Source organism: Rhipicephalus microplus, chromosome 8, assembly GCF_043290135.1.
Source record: "Rhipicephalus microplus isolate Deutch F79 chromosome 8, USDA_Rmic, whole genome shotgun sequence".
NCBI classification, from domain to species: domain Eukaryota; kingdom Metazoa; phylum Arthropoda; class Arachnida; order Ixodida; family Ixodidae; genus Rhipicephalus; species Rhipicephalus microplus.
Genome location: NC_134707.1, coordinates 77,054,850 through 77,082,304, shown reverse-complemented (window position 1 = coordinate 77,082,304; position 27,455 = coordinate 77,054,850). Strand labels below are relative to the sequence as shown.

The following is a 27,455-nucleotide window of genomic DNA, read 5'->3' as shown; positions in this document are numbered from 1 at the left end:
ATAGTCAGGCTGCTGCTGCTGATGATGATGGTGGTGATATCAAAACTAAAGTTCCCGTACTTGGCAATTTAGCTACTATACTTTTATACCCTGACAGGTACCAATATCTTTTATTGTTTTCATCAACCAGTACAACCGAAACTGTCTTCGCACTGAGCTCGATTCTGCAAAGCTGTTTTGTATGAGAAAGAAGTCACGAGATAAATTGGTCTTTCATTTTCAGTTTTCCTTACAAACGAGCTTTTATTCCAGTTCAACACCATCGCGTTGAAATATGGAAGTGCCCGCACCATAACCTTAATGTTATATGGATAAGTTTTCAAGGTTCACCCAGGCACGGAACATTGGGCTGAAGTGTGGGGGACACCCTTACGTGCTACGTGATGAGAATACTCGTGGTGATGGTTGTACTACGCCGTAAATGCCCTCACAGGAGCCATACGGTGGTTGATTTTGCTATTTAATACTTTAGGTGCAAGGTCAAATTGACTGACTCCTTTTTTTGTCTCAACTTTGTTGCTGAACTTCTCTCAAAGTTACCGCAATTGTCATCTGCCCCATGGCATATGAGCCAGCAATCATGATTCTACGCAACCGTTTACCCTGCCCCAGGCCGCCCTCACGGGCACTTCACATGAACAGGTGTGGGTTTGTGCCAAATACATCTCATTCGTCACTACGTTTCGAGTTTAGGCTTCGAAGTACCGAAAATTTGTTTTTTAATTTTAAAACTTCAATATTTACGAAAACGATAGAAGTGTGATCATAATTTTGGCAAACCAGTTGAAAGTAGACCTTTTAAAAGCCACGATGGCTGCGCTCCTGTACTCGGCAAGGTGCCTGCAGCTACTTTTGGCGCACATTTTATCCACGTATCTTGTATTGTCGGCGGTTACCAAAGCGTTCTTACAGGAATGTCGGCGAGAATGCCTACTTTATTGAACACCGTAGAGAACCAATCAACAGGTGATGGAAGTAACGGAACAAAACAGGATAGGCATTATGAATATGCCGCTGCATTTTCCCAGGAATTACTGTGTTCATATTTTGCACTAGCTGCTCTACCGAATAACGCAGATATGCTGAAAGCCGTAGCTTTTGAAATTTCAATTAAAGCGAATTGTTAGAAATTGGTGTACATATACAGCGGTGCGTGCATGAAATCAGACAGTCGCAATTTTCGGAGCAATTGCTATGGCACGTTTTATAATGGTATGAATGTTTTCGTACATACAACCAAGGCAAGTTAAATAACTCACAAGTATATAAATATTTCACCTGCTGAAACTGAGATTCCAAGTGCAGTTTCGAGAATATTACTGAATAGATGAGGAGAACGCGGTAGGTCATAATTGCACTGGCTCTTCAAAGTTCCCTTGCACTTCAACCTATATGATTCTGAAGTACTAAAGTCATGACGCTCGTTTAAATTAACTATATGTGCGAAGAACTAACCTTTCAACTTAAAAACCAAGTTAGTAGTGATCGGCAGTGCTATTATGGTGATTTATTACCTCTTTACATGACATCAGCCAGAGAGAAATTTTGGAGAAGTATTAGCGCCAAGTCTGAGCAGTGCAATGTGTTTGACGTCAATGGTGCGTTAATTCATGAAACCAAAGAAATTTCAATCCTAATGAAGGAACATTTCAAATCTGTTTTCACTCGAGATGATGACATTTTACCATTTTACGACGTCGTCCTGCCTCCTATACCTGACGTTCAGATCACCAAGGAATGCATTTTTAATATATTAATAAATCTAGATATCGGAAAATCCTCTGGTCCAGATGACATCCCGAATTGTTTTCTTAAACGCTATGCAAAATGGGTATCCAAATATTTAAAGGGCTTGTTTGTGAAATCCTTGCAATTTGGCCACGTGCCGGACGACTGGAAGATCGCCAGAATCAAGCCACTCCACAAAACCGGAAAAAAGCACCACATAAAAAATTACCGCCCCATTTTATTAACTTCAACTGCATGCAAAATCTTGGAGCACATCATTCACAAACACATTTTGGAATTCCTTGAAAAACAGAAATTTCTAACAATCAATCAGCATGGATTCCGTAAAGGCTATTCAACAATAACCCAATTGGTGCAAACAGTACATGACTTTGCAAGTAATATAAACAACGGAAAACAGACAGACGCTATACTCATAGACTTTTCGAAAGCTTTCGATAAAGTCTCTCATTAGAAATTACTGCATAAATTAGACAAAATACTTAAAAATCCTAGACTAATTAATTGGATTTCAGATTACGTTACTGGGCGTAGACAATTGGTTAGCTTTCAGAATCATGACTCTGAAAAGCTTTCCATTGACTCTGGCGTTCCCCAGGGTTCTTTTCTTGGGCCTCCCTTCTTTTTGCTCTCTATAAATAGCCTTGCAAGAGATATACCTGTTAAGATTAAACTTTATGCTGACGACTGTGTCTAATACTGCGAAATAGATAGTCCTAGTGATCAAATCTTACTAAATGATGCATTACAAAAGGTTGTTGCCTGGTGCAAAGATTGGCACATGTCGGTAAATTTCGAGAAAACTGTTTTCATGTGCATTATTCACAAAAAGAATAAGCACAGTTTCGATTACACAGCTAACAACGTTTCTCTATCTGAGGTAACAGAATTTAAGTACCTGGGCCTGTGGATAACTAACAACCTAAAATGGAATCTACACATCGATGAAGTAACCGCCAACACCTGCCGTAAATTGTTTTTTCTTAGGAGGGCGTTAAAACTGTCTACATTTTCCGCACGCTCATTAGCTTATAAAACAATTATACTTCCAGTCTTTGACTATGCCATTATTAGTTAGGACCCCTATACGCAAGCTAACATAAAAAAAAAACTCGAGCAGGTGCAGCGCAAGGCAGTTCGCTTTATTTTCAATAACTTTACCCGTACCTCTCCAGTAGAACTTCTAAAACAAGCCAACTTTCATGCACTTACGGATCGCAATCGTGCTTCCCAACTAAAATTTTTATTTCAACTTATTATTAAACAGTACAATATAAGCATATCTGATATAATTACTTTTTATTTCGAGTATGCCACAAGACAGAAGCATCGCCTAACAATTACTCAATTCAGCGCAAAAAACAATTGTTTCAAATATTTTTTTTTCCAAGAACGGTGAGTTAGCGGAATAACCTGACTAAATACCCAAGTTACAAGACCTTTACTGTCTTCATTTGCTGCAAACAACTGTTAAATATTTTTCATTATGACCTCTTTCATATTGCCACGTTCCATTTCCCAAGTTTTTGTTGTCGTCCCAAAACAACACACGATTCTCTAGCCAGGTCCTTGCGGTGTCTTCCAGGTAGAAATACACACGACGGAGCTTTTCTTCGTTGTCCCAGTGGTTGAGGGCGGCCACATGGTCGTATGTTTCTAGCCAGGTTTCCGGGTCTTCAAACGATGACCCATGAAACGTTGGTGGTTCCCTGGGTTGATGAATGACGATCGCGAGCTGGGACGCTCCGGTTGTCATTGTCGCTGCAGTAGAGGTCATGGCCTTGGCCTTCCGCACCTTGTCTTGTAGAAGCCCGTACTCCGGTGGGAGACCTTGCTGTCGGCGGCTTGTTCGCTGCTCTTGGTTGGCGTCGGTGTCTTCTCCGCGACGTGGGCTGGGTTCACGGCTTGACGGGGGCGTCCGGTACATGAACGAAGCTGCACCTCCACCAGATGTCACGGGGTCGTGACGTGGCCGAAGACAGGAGACTTCGTGCTGGGATTTAACTGTTTATTTGGGCGAACCTGTGCCCGGTAAACGGAAAGTCCAATTACAGCAGCAGTCTCACACAGATAGCAGTCTCGGACTGATAGCGGCGAACGGAGCGTCGGCCTTCGATCAACAACTGACAAGCGGCGAAGCGCGTTGGCATTTATACTCTTGCCGTCGAATGTTCTAGCGTTATCGCTGGCGGTGGTGTAGGTTCCAGAACAATCTGTACCGTTCGCACAGTGGGCGTGATCTTATCGAAATGATCTACTACAGTCCGGAACCTTCTCGAGAACTGCAGGCGCGGTTTGCGCTGAGAATCGTGTGGTGTTTTGGGACGATAACGAAAACTTGGGAAATGGAACGTGGCAATATATGTATTTATTTTTGCCCAGTTTTTTATTATTTCGTTGATGTTTTGTATAGAGCTTGTTTTTGTACGCGCAATAGCCTAAAACAATGTATTCGTTCGCGTAACATGTATTTGTTCTACCCTGTTTCGTTTTGTTACCTGCATTTGTTCGATAATATGCTGTATTTCTAACCTGCTAAAATCCCCAATGGGGATTGCAGTATCTGTAAATAAATAAATAAATAATAAATTCACGAATAGGCACCCATGAGCGTAATAAATGCTGGTTTGCGCCTTAGTGAGACAAGGGTGGTGTTTCGCAACCACGTCGGTGTTGTGGCACACACCAAGAAGAACGCCAAGGCAGGACAACGTGATTGCAGGTGGCACACTGCAAAACTCATTCAAACAAGCAATGGGGAACTACAAATGGCTGTACTGCATGGCAGAAGCTCGTACCCGGTTTTGTACAGGGCGGTAGAGAAAAGTACAGCAAGACATTCTTTGCGTCACGTTGCCTCACGACTTAAGTTGCCAGTAATCATAGCGTATACCCTTGTACAAGCAGGCACAACCAGCAACCAAGCAAGCTAGAAGTAAGGATATCGTTATCTCTGCATGCCAATACAGCAAGGTATTCAAGGTGGTACCGAAGTGCCATAGGAATCAACTTTAAGTCAATGCAATTTTGTCACCCTCGAATATAAACGCTGATGTCTCCATCTGCGCGTCTGCCCCGCTGCGGTGGTCTGGTGGCTAATGTACTCGCTGCTGACCCGCAGATTGTGGGATCCAATCCCGGTGGTGGCGGCTGCATTTTTGATGGAAACGAAAATGCTGTAGGCCAGTGTGCTCAAATTTGGGTGCATCCTAAAGAAGCGCAGATGGTCCGGAGCCCTTCACTATGGCGTCTCTCATAATCATATAGTGGTTCTGCGACGTTAAACCCCACGTATCAATCAACCATCTGTCCGTCTATACTTCATACCAGTTGTTTCTCCCCCATTTTTTTTCACTAGATGCGGTCATTCGATGTTTGTTCAGGCGTTGCAGAAATAGCAGCTATTGCATATTTCAGTCACGAAATACATCCCTGCAACTGTTTCAGTACCACTTAATTTTTGACTGATGTGACTCTGATGTGGCGGAATCAAATACCGACCGCGGAAATCATATTTCGATGGAGGGGAAATAATGGAGGCCCTATTGCTTGGATTTAGGTGCGCGTTAAAAAAGGCAGGGTGGTCGTACATGGTGAATGATTATTGGCAGTCGGAAGTTCAAAATAGCGGAATAAATGCAGGGAATGTTCTAGAGAGTGTAAGAGTAATGAACAATTGTTCTGTTTCTAAGAACAAACGGGTGCCATTTATGCGCACGATATCGAATCGTCCCTAACGTGTACACCTAAAATAAATTATTTCTTCATGCACATCAGTGGGTACGATTACGCATAGGCATATACCTGAAACGCTGCAAAAAGTGTTTAAAGAAAGTACACCTTATTTTTATCATTAATTATTACCAAGACCATGTGTGGTAATTGTCGAATCTCAAACACAACACGTTCATACGGTCGTGCAGAACATTCACTGCATTAGTATTCTGCCCCTTGGGACTGTGAAGCGATTGAAATAACATTCCCATAATTGGTCCATGTGGGAAGGAACCGTTCTATAAAATAAGCACTGCTGCCCCTCTTCGACGTTATAAGCAGCAGTATTAATCATACAACTGACAAGCAGCTGTACGAAATGCATTATTTGTTGCCGAAAACTCAAACAGGAACATCGTGCTGGCATGCTATGCAGTGAAGGTGAGTTAGAGCAGGGCACCAATTAACTTGTGGTTGTTCAGATGGGAAAAAAATAGCTTCTGCATCAAAACAAAACTACTATTTCTAAACTTTCTGCCTGTATTTCAATTAAATTGTGCTATGTAACAAAATATAAGCCATATTAGCTAAACTGTTAGATTGCGAAAATTCGGCCACATTATGAGTGAAGTTGCTATAGTTCTCAAATTCGTCACAACGTGCTGGCAAAAATTTTGGTTCAGTCGCTCCCAAAGCATGTTACTATTTTAACATAGGAACACATGAAAGATAACATGTAAATATATTACTGGCGGAAATCTGTGTCTTTAATGAAAAAAGAACGCTAAATATGCAGCATATCTCAATTCTTCGGCAAGGGCAAAAAAGAAGTTAAGAAATGAAGAACTTATCATAGTCATGAACGAGTAGCAGACTTAAATTAAGGAAGAAAATGTTTCGTGGTAGTCGCTCAAACTAGTAATAACAAATAAATTATTTAGTGCAAAACGGTTACACTTGGGTGCCCAAAGTTTCAAGAGATTTCTAGGCAACATAATTTTTTGTGGCGTATAACGCTTCAATACCTACTTCTTACGTTCATATATGCCTCGCAGAATCTTCAAGCATGCTTAGAGATGATCGAAAGACCGGGAACACCTAATATAGAATGACCTGACACACCATTTCGTATCCTTTTTATTCTAGAAACGTACGTTACACACACCTGTAACGAATATATATATATATATATATATATATATATATATATATATATATATATATATATAAGGGAAAGAAGTGTATACCTAAGGGCTTGTTTTTCCGTGTTTTGACACAATATTAATGAGATCTAACAGAGAGTAATGTCAAGGAATGTATAGGGGAAGTTATTAGAACCAATAGAATGTAAATAAGAAGAAAGAAAAGTGGGTGAAAAAATAACCAGCCGCGAGCAGGAATCGAACCTTCGACCTTCGAATAACGCGTTCGATGCTCTAACCACTGAGCTATCACAGCGACCTTCCCTCCATACACTTTTTTGGGTTTATATGTGAATTTAGAAGTAGGAGTTTCAGTCAGCGCCATCTATAAGCCAAGCGACGAATGTGAAACACTCTTTTATGCGCATGTTTGGCGTCACGTAGCACATGAACTTATTAAGAGCGGGCACCTGATCAATAGTCCCTCGTATACAACCTAATTACACCAAGTCCGCCAGTACGAGACCCTCGTTAATGAATAAGGGAAAGAAGTGTATACCTAAGGGCTCGTTTTTCCGTGTCTTCACACAATATTAATAAGATCTAACAGAGAGTAATGCCAAGGAATGTATAGGGGAAGTTATTAGAACCAATAGAATGTAAATAAGAAGAAAGAAAAGTGGGTGAAAAAATAACCAGCCGTGAGCAGCATTCGAACCTACGACCTTGGAATAACGCGTTCGATGCTCTAACTACTGAGCTATCACAGCGGTCTTCCCTCCATCCACTTTTTTGGGGTTATATGTGAATTTAGAAGTAGAAATGTCAGTCAGCACCATCTGTAAGCCAAGCGACGAGTGTGAAACACTCTTTTACGCGCATGTTTGGCGTCACGTAGCACGTGAACTTATTACGAGCAAGCAGCTGATCAATAGTCCCTCTTATACAACCTAATTACATTATATATATATGTATATATTATGAGACCACGTCCGGTACAGCAGTAACCAGGTTATTATCTTTTATCCAGGTGCACGAGCCAAAAAGACCCAGCCCGCGTGACATACGATGGTGATCACTAAAATAGTTTTGTCATACAGATGAAGATGAAGTACATAGCCAGCGCTCCCACTATTTTACCCCTTCGCGAAAGGGGGCAGCAAGTTAGAAAGGGTTGGAACGCCGAATATATGGTTTGAGTCGAGAGACGTGGACGATCTCGGTGTGGCGGGGACGATGATCAGGAGCCGTGTGACAGGAGCAACGCGATAGTTGGCTTCGAATGTTCGTTCCAGAATGGTGTATGGACTAAGATATCGGTGAAGGAATTTTTCGCAGAGCCCAGGTGCACGAACAGGCGTCCACAAAAGGACGTCGTCGCCTGGGCGGAACAGAACAACTCAACGCTTTGCATCAATATCGATTTTTCTTTTCTCCTGAATGGTAGCAGTGTTGGCGCGGGCGATTTCACGGCAGCGGGCGACGCGAGCAGCAAGCTCTTCCGGAAAAGATGCAGATGGAACGGAACGTGTGGACAAAAAGGTGGTGTCCAGAACAAAAGTCGGTACACAGACATAAACGAGAAAAAAAAGGCTGTAATTTGTCGTACGCTGTATGTCAGTATTATATGCAAACGTGACGAAAAGAAGTATAGTGTCCCAGTTTTTGTGATCCGGTTGAACGTACATAGAGATCATGTCGGACAAAGTTCGGTGAAAACACTCAGCCAGACCTTTAGTTTCTGGGTGATACGTTCATGCGGTCTTGTAGATGGTGTTAGAGGCCTGGAGGACTTGAGCAAGGACATGTGAAAGAAATGTCTTGCTACGGTCCCTAAGAAGCACACGCGGTGCGCCATGTCGTAAAATAATGGCGCGAAGAAAAAAATTGGCGACTTCAGATGTAGCACCAGATGGAAGAGCTGCCGTCTCCGCGTAGTGAGTAAGGAGGTCCACGGCAGTAACAATCCAACGGTGACCGGCTGGCATAAGCGAAAGAGGTTTGTATAAGTCTATGCCCACAAATTCAAAGGGAGTGAACGGGCATGGCAGCGGTTGCAATGGTCCCGCGGGAAGACACGTGGCACGTCTGCGGTGCTGGCATGACGCAAATAAAACGACGTACTTGGCGACAGAAGTGTAGAGGCCAGGCCAAAAGCAGCGAGTCTTGAGGTGGTCGTAAGTCTTGTGGAACCCTAAGTGGCCAGCTGTCGTGTCTTCATGAAACGCCTGTAAGAATTCCAGACGAAGTGAGCGAGGAATGACGGGAACCCATTGGTTACCGAGAGGATGGTAAATTTTCCGACATAATGTTCCATCTTGAAGCTTGAAACGGGCAAGTTGTCGTCTTAGGCGGCTGTTAGGAGCACGCGATAAGCCAGTTGGCCGATCGATGATCGCGCGGCAGTAGGTATCGGCATGTTGGAGCGAGGCGAGATCTGTGGACGAAAGAAGGTCCGCCGAGGCAATGAACGCTTTTGAACTAGCAGCTGTCTGCTTGGTCACTTTGGTGGGTGGGGACGAACAGATGGAAGGTGACACTTCGGCGCTTTGCGAGAGTGGGCAACGTGACAAAGCGTCGGCATCTTGGTGCTGTCGACCCGACCTATATGTGACGCTGTATTCATACTCTTGCAATCGTAGTACCAAACGGCCAAGGCGTCCCGACAAATGTTTGAGAGACGATAACCAAAACAGAGCATGATGGTCAGTCACTATTGTGCAATGCCGGCCATATAAATAAGGGCGAAAGTTTTCTACGGACCACATGATGGCGAGACATTCTTGCTCAGTAATGCTGTAATTTCGCTCAGCAGGTGAAAGAGTACGGCTCGCGTAGGCCATGACTTGTTCTTCGAAAGCGTGGTTCCGCTGAAGAAGGACAGCACCGATGCCAAGTCCACTTGCGGCTGTGTGTAGCAGAGTAGGTGCTGCAGGGTCAAAATGGCGAAGCACTGGCCGTGATGTGAGGCATCACTGGAGGGTGTGAAAAGCGGCTTCGCAGTCATCCGACCAGACAAAGGGTGCGCTCGTGGTCAAAATATTGTTCAGAGGAGCCGCAATGGTAGCGAAATCACGCACAAAGCAGCGGAAATACGACGCCAAGCCAAGAAAGCTCGGAGGTCTTTGGGTGTGGTTGGTATAGGAAAGTGCAGTACAGATGCAACCTTGTCGGGATCGGGCTCAACGCCATGTTTACTGACAACGTGACCTAACACCTTGGTGCTGTGACTGGCAAACCGACACTTCCTAGTGTTGAGCTGGAGACCGGCCTTAGCTAAACACGTGAGGACTTCGTCTAGCCTTTCCAGGTGCTGTGAGAAGCTGGACGAAAAGATGACAATGTCGTCCAGGTAGCAAAGGCACGTCTTCCATTTTAATCCCCGCAGTACCGTGTCTATCATTCTTTCAAATGTGGCTGGGGCGTTGCATTGGCCAAAAGGAATCACATTGAATTCTAAGAGCCCATCTGGCGTAGCAAACGCAGTCTTCTCTTTATCAGACTCATGCATCGGAATCTGCCAATAACCAGAAACTTGAAAAGTACTCAGCACCTTGTAAAGTATGAAGAGCGTCGTCAATGCGAGGCATTGGGTAGACGTTCTTACGAGTAATTTTGTTGAGTGATCTGTAATTAACGCAAAACCGTACCGAGCCATCCTTTTTTTTTTCACTAGTACGACAGGAGAAGACCATGCGCTTGTCGAAAACCTGATGACGTTGCGCGCGAGCATGTCGTTGACTTGTTCTTCTTTAAGCTTGCGTTCAGAAGCCGACACACGGTAAGGGCGGCGGCGAATGACACAGGATCCGTCGGTGTCGATACGATGAGCGGCCACTGTTGTTTGACCCAGAACATCGGAACAAACGTTAAAGCAAGTTTTGTGGTTCATTAATAACGCTAGTAAGGCATAAGTTTGCGGTGGGTTGAGATGTTCACACAAAGTGGCCTTGAGAGCGGGAGATGGATCTTCAGCTGGCATACACTTTGAGAATGACGACGCAGATGAACCAGTGACGACACAAACCAGGGCTTCTTCGTTAATGCTGGCAACAGTGGTCCCCTCTGGCAGAAGTAGTGGTTCTGGAGTCGTGTTGCAGGCGGTGATGCTTGCATGATCACGTGAGAACCACACTAAACAACATGCGATGGTGATCCCTCGAAAAATACAGCGCTGGCAAGGAACAACCACAGCGTCACCATCTAGAATGTCTCGTGACTTGATCGTAAGGACACGTTCTTGTCCGGGAGGCAGGAGGAAATCCGCAGCTGTGACAAGGTTGTGTGACGAAAGGTCGGCAGCAGAAGAAAGCTCAGTGTCCGTAATACGAATGAGGGGCCGACCACACGAAATTACAGCCGACGCAGCTGACAAGAAGTTTCAGCCCAAGATTATCTGATGAGCGCACGAAGACAGCACAGCCAATTGTACGTGATGACGGATTCCATCAATGAGAGCACGAGCAGTACACAATCCCGTCGGGCAAATTTAACTGTCATTAGCTCCGCATAACATGGGACCAGAATAAGAAGTTTGCACTATACGCAGGCGAAAACACAATTCACGGTCAATTACCGAAATGGCGGCTCCAGTGTCTACAAGGGCATCAACAAAAACACCTTGCACACAAACAGGCAGTAAATTAGCTGGGCGAGACGGAGGAGTTGTAACGTTTCGACAAGCAGTTTGCCCTCCAGAAACTGCACCTTCTAGTTTTCCGAGTCCAGAGAGATCGGCGCGGGACGCAGGGGTGATGACGTACGCCGAAACGGTGATGGGGAGCGGCGGCGAGATGAACGAGAAGTATGAGGTCCAGCTAGAGACCATGGAGGGGAGGGCGACCGACGGGATGTGGACGGATACGGTGCGGGATCGTATTCATTGGGTCTCGGGACAAAGTCTCTTTCGTAAGCTAGATAACCACGACGTTCATCCTACGGACGGTGGCGGCAGAAGCGGGATATATGACCCCTTAAGCCACAGTAGAAGCAGACGGGGCGCGGAGGACGCCTTGTAGAATAGTGTGGTGGCCTTGGCACTTGCGTTGCCATCGCAGCCAAATGGTTGCATCCGATGTCCGCAGGCACGGTTGGAACTGCTGCCAGGGCCCGTGATGCAACTTCTGCGTACGAAGGCGCCGGAAAGCGCACAGGAGACGGGGCATGTGCAGCGCTTGTCATTGATGCCAGTTCGTCCTTTATCATATCACGCAGGTTGGGAGGAGGTGGGCAGACAGACGCAATGGTTGGGTTGCCTGGAATAAGGCCGTGAAGTTCCTCTCTGACAATTGTGCGGATAAGGGCTCGCAATTCATGCTGTCCGGTAAAGCAAGCGTCGCAGGAAGCGTGTGAAAGGCGCGTGGAATAAAGCGTGTCCCGGCGTTGACATATGGTTGTGACGTCCCGGATGGTAGTTGGGTTCTGGATAACGAGAGCATTGAAGGCCACAGAGTTGATACCTTTCAGTAGGTGTCGGATGTGCTCCGCCTCCGTCATGTCCTTTTGTGCTCGGCGGCAGAGAGCCAGAACATCTTCGATGTAGGACGTATATAATTCGTCGTCCCCCTGGATGCGGGTTGCGAGCTTCTGTTTCGCTACCGCAGAGCATCCTGCAGACGTGCCAAATACCTGACAGAGATGCCCCGTGAAGGCCGACTAATTGCAGAAATCACTCTCGTGGTTGTAATACAAGGTTTTAGTGACACCATCAAGGTAAAAAGGAACGTAGCGCAGTTTGTGCGCCTCGTTTCGATAATTAGTTTCAGTTTCAGTTTCAGTTTTATTGAGCATTTTCTTCACAGAGTTGCGAAAAAGAAAACGCAAGGATAGGAGCAAAAAGCTGCTATATTAGCAGCTTGACGAGGCTCCTACCCCTTTTCACTTGGCATTACAAAATCAGCCGAGCACAAAACATGAAAAAACAATTTGACGTCAATTTTCAAAACTTCAATAAATTAGGAAATAAAAAGAAAATGCATCAAAATTACATGAGTTTCAGGTTTACATAAAATAAGCAAACCACATAGAGAGAAAAACAACAAAAAACAAAAGAAAACAGCGTGCGGCCAATCATGAAACAATGCACACGTTGCTAAACGGCTACCAAAGTATTACAAAATGATTATACAACGTTTACAACACTGGGTATGCGAAAAGCACGAGTTTTAATGCACAAGGGAAACACTGACGAGTGAAATGTTGTATGTTTTACTCGTAAAAAAAAGCAACGAAAAAAAAAATGTCAAAGAAAGCAAACATAATACGATGCCATGTTACACAAGCACTATTATAGGGTGTTTCTTTTACATATAGTACTGTAGCCGGACAACTAGAAGATGCTAAACTACACGGCGCCATTTTGGATGAGAAGGTTCTTAAGTTGTTTTTTATGTATATTAAAGATGTCGATGTTTTTATTTTCAAACAAGTTAAAACAAGCTGGAATACAGTGTTCAAGTCTTCTCAAACCGTGATTAGTTCGCGAATAAGGAACAAACCAGGAAGGCCTTTTCCGAATGTCATAATAGGATTGTGTATTTTTCCTGAGGTTACACAGTTTAAGAAAACAAGCATTGTTTGATAGCAAGCTTTGTTTGTATTTCATAATAAGGTTGAAACTGTGTATGTGATCGATCGGTAAAATCTTATATTCTCTGAATAAATGACTTGTATGTGCGTCGTATGGTACGTTTGCAATATGACGAATCGCTTTTTTCTGCAGTAAAAATATTTTGTTCCGATTTGCTTTAGATGTATCTGCCCACACTAGACTACAATAGTTTATGTGAGATGAAAACAACGTATTATAGAGTAAAAGTTTAATGTTTGCTGGAAGTATCTGTCGAAGTTTAGAGAGAGCACCACACGTCCTAGCTATATTTCTAGTTACTTTATTAACGTGTTCATCCCAATTAAGATTTTCATTAAAAATTACTCCTAAGGATGAAACTTCTTTGACAACCTCGATTTTTTCGGGCCCGAGATATATATCCAAACCACGACAGACAGCCTTCTGAACCGGTGCGAATACCACAGCTTTGGATTTTTTTGTGTTGATCGTTAAATAATTTGCAGTACTCCAAATGAAGATGTCGTTAAGAATGTTGTTGGCTGAGTCTGCAAGCTTACCTAAATCATTACCATGAAAAAATATACTAGTGTCATCTGCATAAATTATAAAGTCCACATATTTGCTGACACTTGTTATGTCATTTATATAAATATTAAACAGTAGGGGCCCTAATATGCTGCCCTGAGGTACACCTGACGTTATGGTTAGTAGGGAGGATTGGCTGTCATTTATAACTACAGATTGCTTTCTTTGTGATAAATAAGATTTCAGAAAGTCAAGTGGGGTTCCCCGAAGACCATAATGACGCAATTTTGCATAGAGTACTTCGTGGTTGATTCTATCGAACGCTTTGGAATAGTCAATAAAAACACCCAATGTTAACAGTTTCTTTTCAAATGAGTTAAGTATGAGTTCTTCTTGTGTGAGGAGAGCCAGTTCCGTGGACATGCCCCGTCGGAAGCCAAATTGATGCGGTGATAATATAGAGTACTTTTCACAAAAAGACATGACACGTTGATATATTATTTTCTCTAGCCCTTTAGATATAACAGGAAGTATCGAGATCGGACGATAATTAGAAAAAATATTTCGGTCACCAGATTTGTATAAGACACTAACTCTCGCATGCTTCATTTTTTCTGGGAAAACTCCCGTGGATAAGCAGATATTAAACAGATTGGTAAGAACAGGTAACAAAAGATCAAGTGCTGCTTTAATAGGTCTAATTTGTAGGTCATCTATGTCCCGAGCAGTAGTGTTCTTTAGTGACATAAATACAGACAGTACTTCTTCAGGAGTTGTGTTTAAAAAGTATGCAGTGCTCATGTTTGGCACACCTAGAAAGTCCCTGTAATCACTATTACAGGCACGAGAAGGGTTTGATAAATCAGAGGACACCAGCGTTGTGAAGTACACGTTAAATTTATCAGCAAGTTCTTGACCCTTTACTATCTTGTTATCTATGTTTAACTCAAGTGCGTTGTCTCGAGAGCAACTTCTATTTAGAAGCTTATTTATTTCTCGCCAAAGCACGTCGCCACGAGTGCTAACCCTCTTGAAGAGAGCTTCATAGTACGCATCCTTAGTTTTTCTCAGTTGCTTCGTTACAAAATTTCTATACCGCTTGAATTCCGAAAGATCGTTGTGGTGTCTTGTTTTCACGAATTTTGCGTACAGAAGATTTTTCTTCTTAATCATTTCCAGACATTCTCGCGTCATCCATTGTTTCCGACCTTTCTTCAGGGTTTCGACAGTTTTATATTTAAAACACTTATAGTAAGTTTTTCTTAACAGGCACATGAATATTTCATACGCCTCGTTAGCGTTAACTGATTTATAGACAGGATCCCAACAAATCTGCGCAATTTCACGCCTAAAAGTGTCTAATGTTTTGTCACTAATTTCCTGTTTTTTGTATGATTCTGGAGTTGATACTTTTGCACGATTAAGATACTCGTTGCGATTTTGAAACATGTATATAGGGTAGTGATCACTAATATCGGCAATAACAGTTCCAGATACGGCTGAATCACTTATGTCATTTGTAATAAGTAAGTCGATAAGGCTTTCAGTATCTAAAGTGATACGTGTAGGTTCAGTAATAATATTAGCACACGCAAAGGAATCAAGTAGTAGTTGGAAGTTACGAGTGGTTTCAGTTTGCTGTAAAAGGTTTATATTGCAGTCGCCCCCTATGATAATGTGCAACTTGTTAGTGCACGCATACGTAAGCAGATTTTCAAGAAATTGAAAAAAACGCTTCTGTTTTTCCGTCAGGTGGACGATAAACTACCACATATACATACTTGTGACATGCTAGTGATAATGCCTCATAGTCTGGTGTAATCGCTGAAAATTCTGAGAGAAGGCTGCAAACTAAGTGGTCAGCAATTAGTTGCAAAACACCTCCCCCTCGACGAGAGGGCCTGTTTAAAAAGAACGATTTATACGTTGGCAAGCATAGTACCTCATCATTGCACGTGTACCAAGTTTCAGAAATCATGATGATGTCGAATTTAAACGAGAATTCGTCGAGAAACGTAGTTATATCATCGTGCTTGTTGCGAGCTGAGCGAGCATTTAAGTGCATGATACTGCAATATCCACTAGTGTAAGGTATATTGACATCACGTGGTAATATCGCCATTTTAATAAAAGGAAAAAAAGAAAAAGAGAAAAAAAAAAGGTCGCGCCGAAAAAACGAAAAGTGCTAATCAGATAAGCCTACGGCATGCTAGATGCCCCGTGGCTGCTTGAAGTGGCCGCGTGCATTTTGTGCAAGTCAGCTTCACATGTGATTTGAACTGCACGAGATGTTTCCGTTTCACGCGCAAATATTTTGCCACCACTTGCCCACGCGAAGCGCCAGTTCATTTCCCGTTTCCGAGCAATCGTCATACCCAGCAATTTTTTCAGTTGGGGACAAAGGTGCTCATTTACGAACACAGACTGTTTAGTTGTGAAACCCAGTTCCTCAGCTGTGAATCGAGTTCTCCTTGCTTTCTTAACGATGGCATCCCTCTTAGCTCGGCGATTGAAAACAACCACGATGTTTTCATTCATGGGGGCATCACTGCCTGCTTTGCTACCCCGATCGGGAACAGCGCTTGCTTGAGGGCGTACCTCGTTGTTTGCAACACCTGGGTCTGGTGCCGTGTTACTTTGCGAAGTGGCACTCCTCGCTGGCAAACGGTGGCATATTTCTATGTCTTGTTCACTTATTGGCTCCCCCAAGGCGTCACCAACTTTGGCAAGCAATTGCACAAGGTTTTCATTAGGGGTACGTGGGATCCCTTTAATTTCTATATTTTTGTTTCGAGAATATTGATCCTGAGTAGTTAGGCGCGTGGAATTTTCGTGCACCAACTTTCTCAAACGGTCTATCTCACATTGCATTGCCTCTTGGGACGCCCTGAGAGCAGCGTTTTCCTTTCTAATTTCAGCGCACTCTTGTTTTATGTTTTCGTAGTCTTTGTTCATGTATTCAAGGCTTTTGTTTAACTCTCTGATTTCTTTCCGAATGTCGCGTTTGAAGTCCGCGAACTCAGTACCCATGATTAAAGGGCAAGTTACAGATTCAACAGTGGGCAAAACAAGTACAAACTTTGAAAAATAGGCAACAGAGACAGCGCTAGGATAGCGAATGAACTATACAAAACAGGAGGGCAAATGCCTAACCTGGGAAAACAACAGCAATAAGCGTCCCTGTCGTAGGCTGTCCCTGCTGCCAAGTGATCGAGGGAGGCGTTGCAGCTGTCTTTTTGAAGGGCCAGGGGTGGCCGATGCCACGTGGTATGGTGCCGGGCGCAAAAAAGTAGCCGGTCGGTCGGCGCGGCACTCCCGCAAGGCGCTGGATGCAGCACGCTCCGCTATCAACGCCGATAGTCAGCCACTGTACGCCTCGAACACCTGGGAAAACAACAGCAATAAGCGTCCCTGTCGTAGGCTGTCCCTGCTGTCAAGTGATCGAGGGAGGCGTTGCAGCTGTCTTTTTGAAGGGCCAGGGGTGGCCGATGCCACGTGGTATGGTGCCGGGCGCAAAAAAGTAGCCGGTCGGTCGGCGCGGCACTCCCGCAAGGCGCTGGATGCAGCACGCTCCGCTATCAACGCCGATAGTCAGCCACTGTACGCCTCGAACACCTGGGAAAACAACAGCAATAAGCGTCCCTGTCGTAGGCTGTCCCTGCTGCCAAGTTACACACGCTGGTTCGATCATAACTGTCCAGCCATTCTTCGACGTCTTCGCCGCGAAGGCCACAAAATACCAGAGGCTCTCGGTGAGAGGTACTCACGGTGAGAGGTACTCACGGTGTAGTGAAGCCTAAGTAGCTGAGAAGGAGCGGTTGCAGCAGCGGACGCGTTGAGTTCTGCCATCGCTGTTGCTTGAGGGCACAACCGCCGACTAGACCGGAGCTCCAGGGGTGACGGGTAGAGCAGGAGGACGTGGGAACCAAAGCACGCTCCACCACTTATGAGACCACGTCCAGTACGGCAGTAACCAGGTTATTATCTTTTATCCAGGTGCACGAGCCCACGTGGCATACGATGATGATCACTACAATGGTTTTGTCATACAGATGAAGATGAAGTACTTAGCCAGCGCTCACAGTAACAATATATATATATATATATATATATATATATATATATATATATATATATATATATATATATATATATATATATATATATATATATATATATATATATACATATATCCCCTGATGAAGGGAGGTCCCCTCCCGAAACTGTTGGGAAATAAATATATTTATCCTTGTTGACAACGCTCCCGTTGTGCCATATCCCATACCTTATATATATATATATATATATATATATATATATATATATATATATATATATATATATATATATATATATATATATATATATATATATATATATATATATATATATAATGCCCGTTATCAAGGTGGCGAAGGAGCAGTAAGCGTGGCACGCGTTCAGGACTCATGCTCATTATACATATTTATGCAATGTGTCTTTCACGCTGCTTATATTTCCGATGAATGCAAAGCAACTTTCCCACCCTGCTATTCATAGTCCAGTGGTTGAAATTTCCATTTCCGTTACTCTTTCACTTTGCTGTCTTCTATATATCGTATCGAAATCCGGTGAGGTTGATTGATGATTGATAGCGGGGTTTAGTCTCCCAAAACCACCATATGATTATGAGAGATGCCGCAGTGGAGGGCTCCGGAAATTTCGACCATCTGGGGTTCTTTAACGTGCGCCCAAATCTGAGTACAAGGGCCTACAACATTTCTGGCTTCATCGGAAATATTTGGTGACGTCAAACTTCGATTGACATTACTACATTTTTAAATATTAATCAATGCAACTCTTATTCAATTGACCTTCCTGAAGATGAAATAGGAAATCCAAGAATGAAATAACAAATACTACATATGGATGTTCGAAACCTGCAACTTTTGAATCTTTGGTGGTGGCAATGCTGTGCTCTTGCTGAAAGCGGCATTGACTGCTCAGTCGTCACCGATAAATATTAGTTCATTGTTTGTTGCGTGGGAGTGGCAATGTGACACCAATGCTTGAAAAGCTATAAGCTAGAGCGCCTAAGCTCAGGCTGACCTTTCGGCTTTCCAATAAATTATCACTTTCTCTTTTTCTCCCTCTCAATGAAATATAACCAGGTAGTCCACAACATTATACTGTAACCCTAAATCTCGCCTATTATGCAACGTTCATAGAATGAAAGAGTATATATATATAGAAACTGTTTTCTGCTTTTGGTATTGAACTCAATGGCTGATTTACCGCTTGGTAATGCTGGGAACTCTGTGATTTCGTGGACACCAATACTTATTTTGAGGCATTTTGATGTGAACACGGAAGCGTCCTAAGCTAGTATTCATAAAGTGATCATTAGGCAGCGGTGACAGCATCGACTGCACATCCGATAAACGGTTCCTGCTTCATATTACAGATCTACGGACGACCAGGGTAGGAAAACCGCATCAGCATTGCTGCGTGAACTGGTCCACGATAAAGGAGACGAGCTACAAGAGCAGGATCACTGCGCAAGTATGATCGCTCCCGCTCAGGCGTCGCTGCAATCGGCACCTCGTGACCAACGAAGCAGCCTATAAAGACAGCAATGCTCCTGGGACACGACATTAGGCAGCGGTGACAGAATCGACTGCACATCCGATAAACGGTTCCTGCTTCATCTTGCAGATCTACGGACGACCAGGGTACAAAAACCGCATCAGCGTCACTGCGTGAACTGGTCCACGATAAGGGTGACGAGCTACAAGAGCAGGATCACTGCGCAAGTCGGATCGCTCCCGCTCAGGCGTCGCTGGAATCGGCACCTCGTGACCAACGAAGCAGCCTATAAAGACAGCAATGCTCCCGGGACACGACATTAGGCAGCGGTCACAGCATCGACTGCACATCCGATAAACGGTTCCTGCTTCATCTTACAGATCTACGGACCACCAGGGTACAAAAACCGCATCAGCGTCGCTGCGTGAACTGGTCCATGATAAAGGAGACGAGCTATAAGAGCAGGATCACTGCGCAAGTCTGATCGCTCCCGCTCAGGCGTCGCTGGAATCGGCACCTCGTGACCAACGAAGCAGCCTATAAAGACAGCAATGCTCCCGGGACACGACATTAGGCAGCGGTGACAGCATCGACTGCACATCCGATAAACAGTTCCTGCTTCATCTTACAAATCTACGGACGACCAGGGTACAAAAACCGCATCAGCGTCGCTGCGTGAACTGGTCCACGATAAAGGAGACGAGTTACAAGAGCAGGATCACTGCGCAAGTCGGATCGCTCCCGCTCAGGCGTTGCTGAAATCGGCACCTCGTGACCAACAAAGCAGCCTATAAAGACAGCAATGCTCCCGGGACACGACATTAGGCAGCGGTGACAGCATCGACTGCACATCCGATAAACGGTTCCTGCTTCATCTTACAGATCTACGGACGACCAGGGTACAAAAACCGCATCAGCGTCGCTGCGTGAACTGGTCCACGATAAAGGAGACGAGTTACAAGAGCAGGATCACTGCGCAAGTCTGATCGCTACCGCTCAGGCGTCGCTAGAATCGGCACCTCATGACCAACGAAGCAGCCTATAAAGACAGCAATGCTCCCGGGACACGACATTAGGCAGCGGTGACAGCATCGACTGCACATCCGATAAACGGTTTCTGCGTCATCTTACAGATCTACGGACGACCAGGGTACGAAAACCGCACCAGAATCGCTGCGTGAACTGGTCCACGACAAAGGTGACGAGCTACAAGAGCAGGATCACTGCGCAAGTGTGATCACTCCCGCTCAGGCGTCGCTGAAATCGGCACCTCGTGACCAACGAAGCAGCCTATAAAGACACAATGCGGCCGGGACACGACATTACGCAGCGGTGACAGCATCGACTGCACATCCGATAAACGGTTCCTGCTTCATCTTACAGTTTGGCCTACTATTCTTTTACGCTCATAATCTTCTTAGAAGTTTTCGCTGTCACTGCTGCCACAGTGTACCATAGTGTGTTCTGTAGCATATGCTCATTTCTGTTGTGAATTTTTTGCAAGTGTGTCTAGATAACCACTGAAATGGCTTCTGGCAAATCTGACTCTCTGTTAGATATTTCTAAAGCCATGGCTGAAAAGGCACCAGCTAGCATTAAAGAGATATTGAAGGTACTTATTGAGATGACCTCTAAATTTGTTGAAGCTATCAATGAACTAAAGACGGAGATGAACAAAATGGATGCGACAAATAACTCGATGGAAGCTGAGCTCACTTCCATCAGGCAATCTGTCGGGTTCATGAACGAAAGCTTTGAAGAATACCGAACTGAAATGAAGAGCCTTCGACTTGAGCTCGGTGAATTAAAAAACCAAAGCCCTGAATGCAAGAAAGAGAATCTAAGACTAAACAAAGAGCTGCAGGAAACAAAACAGCAGCTTATTGAATTGAATCAGTACAGTAGGCGTAACAACCTCGAATTAAGAGGTATACCTAAGACTGAAAATGAGGATGTCCTCAAAGCAGTCGAAAAAGTCGCATGTTGCTTCTGCGTCCCACTTTCTGACGGTGACATTGACGTGGCTCACCGCGTCCCGTCAAAAGGCAATACGACCCCAAACGTAGTAGTGAAGTTCACGTCCAGATCAGTTCGGGACAAAATACTAGAGGAAGCTAAAAAAATGACTCAACACTGTCATGCTAGGTTCAAAGATCAAAGAAAATATAGATGTATTAGGAGCAGTATTATGCCACTTATTCAATCACTCCGTCAGCTGTTCCAGATATCCATCTCAGCTGAAGATTGCTAAGGTTGTCCCTGTCTACAAAGACGGAAACCGCAATGACCCTTCTAATTAAGGCCAATATCCTTGCTCGGTACCACTAATATTATATTTGAAAAAATTCTGATCAGCCAGTCCCACAAGTTCATTGAAAAATATCAGGTTATGTGCCCGCAGCAACATGGTTTCCGCCCAAATCACTCTACTTCATCAGCTGTGTTAACGCTAACTCAAAAAATTAATGTATCTTTGGAAAGTAATATACTTGTGTGTGTCATATTTTTGGACCTGAAAAAAGCCTTCGATACGGTTGATCACAACCTACTTTTACATAAGCTAAAGCATTATGGTTATCGCGGTGGCCCATTAGATCTTCTCACTAGCTACCTTCATGAGCGAGTGCAGGTGGCTAGAATGAACGATATTACGTCATTACCAAAGTATATGCGCACTGGAGTCTCTCAAGGATCCGTCCTAGGGCCGCTTTTATTTTCATTATATATTAATGACCTCCCACATATTTTAGACACTAGTGAAGTTAATATGTACGCCGATGACACTTGTAGTGTTATATCAGCGGACAACAATCAAGATCTGCAAACTTAGGCAAACAAAGTGTAAATAAAGCAAGTGACTGATTCGTGAAGAACAAACTTACTATAAACGTCAAAAAAACTAAATATGTAGTGTTTCGATCACGCAGCAATATCATGCTTCCTATATCACTAGATTTGCGAATAAATGAATTTTAACTTCACGAAGCCAGCTCATTTAAATATCTTGCCGTGATATTTGATAAAACTCTGCACTGGCAAGAGCAAATAAACGCAGTTTGTACAAAGCTCTTCTCAGGATGCTACGCGCTTTCACAAGCACGTCATCATCTTGATACCAATACTCTGCGTACTTTATATTTTTTACTCATTCACAGCCACATCTCATACTGCAATGAATCATGGGGTACGACATATAAAACGTTTCTTGAACCTGTTCGCAAACCTCAAAAACGAGCCCTTAGAATCGTAACCCAATCTTGCCACAATGAGCCCAGTATGCCTTTGTTTATGAAAATGAATATTTTGCTTTATGATAAGGTACACGAATTAAAAATTGCCACGTGTGTTTTTATTGTTGTCAAAAACAACCTGCCTTTTCCTGTTTCTTTATTTTGCGCATCCTGTCGTGTAACCAGAAATCAATCATATGGAAAACTCAATCTTCCTCCAACGATGAATACTTACGAACAACGTTTGCTGCAGTTTTCAGGGCCAAAAATTTGGAATAAACTACCAGCAGAAATCAAACAGTCGAATAATTTTTCATCAGTTCTCATGAAATACTTACTTACACAGAACAATGTTTATCAACGAAAACAATTATGATGCCATTTGTGTGTGTGTGTATGTATGCAAGTGTGTCTGCTAGAAACTTGTTAAATCGTTTAAAAATACCATTGTCACCCAATGATTAGGTTTTTGTTTTCGGTATTAGTCATGCATATTTAACCTCCATAATAATGCAACAATCTGCTTTGTTTATTTCTGTTTTCGTAAGTTAGAGCTGTTAAAAACAATCGTGCATTCACCGACACTTTCACTCTCCCTTTGTTTCACTCGTGCAAATTAACGATGCACGATAACTATCTGTATGCGTGTGATACATCTTTTTTGTACATGAAACCCTTAGTTATTTATTTTTCGGACCCCCAACTAGCCTTCGGCTATCGGTGCAACCAGTGGTGATGTTTCTGTATGTTTCACAGATTGCAAATAAAGAATTGAATTGAATGACACGTTTTGTCAGGGAAGTACGTTAGTAAAACAGACGATAAAAAATGGCGGCGTATCTGCTCGCGCTACACTGGTAAAGGTCATCAAAAGATCACAGTTTCTCTGTCTGGAGAGAGAGCATAAAATGGTCATCTGACGCGTGGTGGTTTGGGCTAGTTGGTATGGCATGATGATTGTTATAGCACGAGATCAGAACGAGGGGAAAAGGACAAGAAGAAGACTAGCGCTCGTTTTCTTCGTGTCCCTTGGTCGTCGTTCCGCTCTCGCGCTATGACAATCATCAGGTTATCTGGTAATCTGCGCGAGAAAATCGGTGAGTAGGCGCTGCGTGAAAAATGAATGTGATCCGTAGCAGCGAATTGAAGAAACGAAAATTTTTCAGAACGTAAAGCCACTAGTAGCACCAGCAGCGCCGTGTAGCTTTAAGGGAAGTGTAGGATACACCCGTTTTTCTGGTCATAGGTTCGATTTGGCGACGCTGCGTGAGAAACTGTGTTCATTAGTATTATGTACCTTTATAAATAAAGTACCACACAACCTAATGAACCCGTAATGATTTTGCGCCCAAATACGCCTAATAATTGTCTTTGATTGAAAATTTTCACTACAATGAACACAACCATGAAATAAAGATGGGTTGTCATTCAGCAAGGGGTTACACTTTCACTCGGACGGCTGAATTGACTGACGGACAGAAACAGAACGACAGTGAGACAGACTGAAATTTCTGCGTTTAAGTATTCTAAGAAAGACTATTGTCTTTAGAAAATTAGGAAGACAGAGGTGCCGGGCATGTTACACACTGCATTAAGGGCACACACTTCAGATTGTTTTACGAACGTTTCTTTTGTATCTCACAGTTTCTTCTATTAGCGCTCTATGTGACCGAGGCGGTATAGCTGTCTGGGGGCAGTGAAGTGAAGTAATGCATTGCGAGCATGACCTGCATTATTAGTGCCTTAGTCGATGCGTTTCCAATAGTAGAAGTCAACTTCAACCATTTAACACGCCGTCTGGTGGCGACCCTATTGCCCAAACGTCGTCCTTGCTCAGAGCATCCATTCATATGAAACACATCCACTGACGTGAAACCTGAGGAGGGAAGGAGCATGCAGCGCGCCGGTGTTTCCCAGATTAAAATCTTTACTGTTTGCTTCTGTACTCGCTCCCGGTCTACTGAAGCGGCATCACTTTGAAAACATGTTCCAAGACGTCACGTTACCATTACATCACTTCATCCCAGCGATGCACGTTTGGGTCTCCGGGCCAAGGTGATGAAATTCGAGAGCCTTCGCTATTTTTGTTGGATATTATAACAGCGCGGCTAAGCCAAACATTACGTTTATCAATTTATAAACGAGCAATGCACAGGAAGATATAAAAACGCGCACATGAATGACAGGAACACAGTCACTTGTTCTAGCATCCTTTGTGCATGTGTGTTTTTTGTATTCTTCTATGCGCTGTTTGTTCAAAAGTAATGGCTCAACAACCAACCCATCAGTATATATTGAGCGAGAGAATGTTTAAGCAGTAATGACGAAGATTCAACTCTTATTATCCATACCTTGGACTGGACTATTCTACTTCCTACCGGTCAACTAATGCATTATCACCTGACAGATCTTTGCAAAATAGTGGTTTTTCAAATACACCAGTTTAGCAAAAGAGGCACGTTTATCTCTCTGGTTTTAGATAAGAAAGCTGAGCGTCTTGATAAACTTCGACATTAATCTAAATCCTGCAAAAAGAACCATGCTGTACCTTATGTGCAGTGAAAAAAAGAAAGTCGTGCAAGTCACGAATTTTCAAGCTTCATCTTTGCAGGTCCGCCGCGCATTGCGTTGGGGTGCCTTGACGCACACCAGTTTGCTTGTTTGGCGAGGACAAGCTCGTGGATCAGCAAACGCGACCCAAAAGGCTCAAAACTGTGCGCGGTTTTCTTCTTCTTTTACCTGCAATTACGAAAACAAGCAACATTGGAGGTTTCACCTCCAAAAACCACCATATCATATAATACACGCTATAAGATTCTAGATATTTCGACATATGGTGCTCTCTAATGTGCACTCACATCGCACTGTACACAGACATCTAGCATTCAACCTCTATCGACATCAGACTGCTGCATCCACAATGGATGGTATGACCTTCAGATGAGCAGCCAAACGCCGTAACCGCCACAAAATTGTGATGGTAGTTAAAAAATGGGCTGTTAACTGCCAAGAACAGAAGTTCTATATAGCCAAAGAGTAGCCATTGCGCCAACTTGATATTTCCGTATGCAGGCGGGATCCTACAGTTGCCAATTTGGCGCAAAGTAATCACCAATGGCAACACTGATGGTAGCTAGGAAACCATGGCCTTACGGAGGTCGGTGCGCGCTATATCACTTCGCTCACTTTTACATTTACTTACTTATGGCGAATAGGCACCCCCTTTTTAACGCTGTGAAGCCATTTTTGCGCAGAGTACCCAGCGCCTCCCAGCAATATGTGGTCTAACGTTCCAGTGTCCAGCGCCGTACTGGGCCTTAAGTCAGGCACGGCACTGAGCCCTGGTACCCAATTGATTGATTTTTGAGGTTTAACGTCCCAAAACCACCATATGTATATCAGGGACGCTGTAGTGGACGGCTCCGGAAATGTCGACCACCTGGGGTTCTTTAACGTGCACCCAAATCTGGGTACATGGGCCAACAACATTTCCGCCTCCATCAGAAATGCAGCCGCCGCAGCCGGGATTCGATCCCGCGCCTGCGGGTCAGCAGCCGAGTACCTTAGCCACTAGACCACCACGGCGGGGCACGCTGGTACCCAAAGCACTTGGTTTCACAATAGGAGGGGGGGGGGGCAAAATTTTGCTTATCATTTGCCGATTCATGGCAGAAAACGTTCGACCCAGCGTAAATGGCTGTTAATCAGGGTCTAACTTTGCGCACCCAGTGGTCGGCCGACAATAGCTGCTACCAAGCGTTGTCTATTCTTCACCAACCATCATCTATCGGCTCATTTTAGTCGAAATAGCAGCAAAAGTATCTGTAAGTGATGGAAGTGATGGTAGCGCTTCGTTTAGGCGTGTCGTTTTCTCTCTGAAGTTAAAATTGTGTGCCCTGGTTGTGCGACTGCGGCAACTCTAACGTCTCTCCACTGGCAATCAATGCATAAAGAACCTAGTATTACCCGGCTAAAGCATAGAAAAAGCAAAACACCTAGAAACAAGTTGAATCTCCTTGCTAAAATCTAAGAAGAATTTATATGTGACTTATAGTGTTTAGGTTCATCCAGTTTTGCTTTTCAAGCCGTGTGCGGCCTCGTGGAAGCTTCGCAGATTTTGGCAGCCTGATATACTAAGGGTGAAAATGAAAATAGGCCGCTTTACAGTAACTCAGTGTGGATCAACACTTTAGAACAATATAAACAGCTAAATATTTGCTTTCTTATACTTTCAGTGTGTGAACTCTACGTTGATGATAACCAAGTTCACTATGGTCCTACAGAGGGCTGCAGTGGTTATTTCAACGAGAACTGTACTGGACACACACTTGTACTCTACAACCAAACGTGCAGTGAGGCACGAAAAAGCTACGAGGACACAAATGCCTTTCAATTATATTATGTGAATTGACATATCTTTTATATGATAACCACACACGGTGTGAATAAATTCTTTTGTCGGCAAGAGCTCCAGCTATTCATTTTATCGGACACGCCCTAGCCGATCCAATCTTTCTGAAATGAAGACATATGTATGTCAGACGTAGCAAGTGTGCAGTTTCGGAGGCGTCAAAACATCACAGCCGTTCACCAAACTGATGAATAAATTAGCCGTTCTTGCCATCGTTTTAGTGCCACTAGTAGTCGGGCGCAAGAAATATAAACAAAAATGTTCGCCACTAGCCGCTGATGTATACACAATTGTACATATGAGTAATTGCCTAGAAAATGACAAGTTTTATCTAAAGATACAGCCAAATATTGTACGTTTTTTATGGGCAAATATACCCAATTTGGAGAACACGCTTTGGTGTAGCGCTGGGTTACATGGTCACGCAGGAAGCATATTGATTCACAACAGCCAGCACAGCCTTGCTGCAAGAAAGAGAAAGACGACGTCGGTTGCTCGTTGTTGATGAACTGTCGCCATCTTGTTGGCCGAGCACGGTCCATCGTATA

The 27,455-nt window shown here is 43.8% G+C and overlaps 1 long non-coding RNA gene across 2 annotated transcripts in view; it reads left to right on the top strand.

The window, feature by feature from the left end:
• LOC142769184 (uncharacterized) overlaps positions 1 to 26,951 on the top strand; it is a 135,710-nt gene extending 108,759 nt beyond the window's left edge. For both annotated transcript variants that reach the window (XR_012885698.1, XR_012885697.1), the window contains exon 5: positions 26,732 to 26,951. This is a non-coding gene — a long non-coding RNA (uncharacterized LOC142769184). The remainder of the gene's footprint in view (positions 1 to 26,731) is intronic.
• The last annotated feature ends 504 nt before the right edge of the window (positions 26,952 to 27,455 follow it).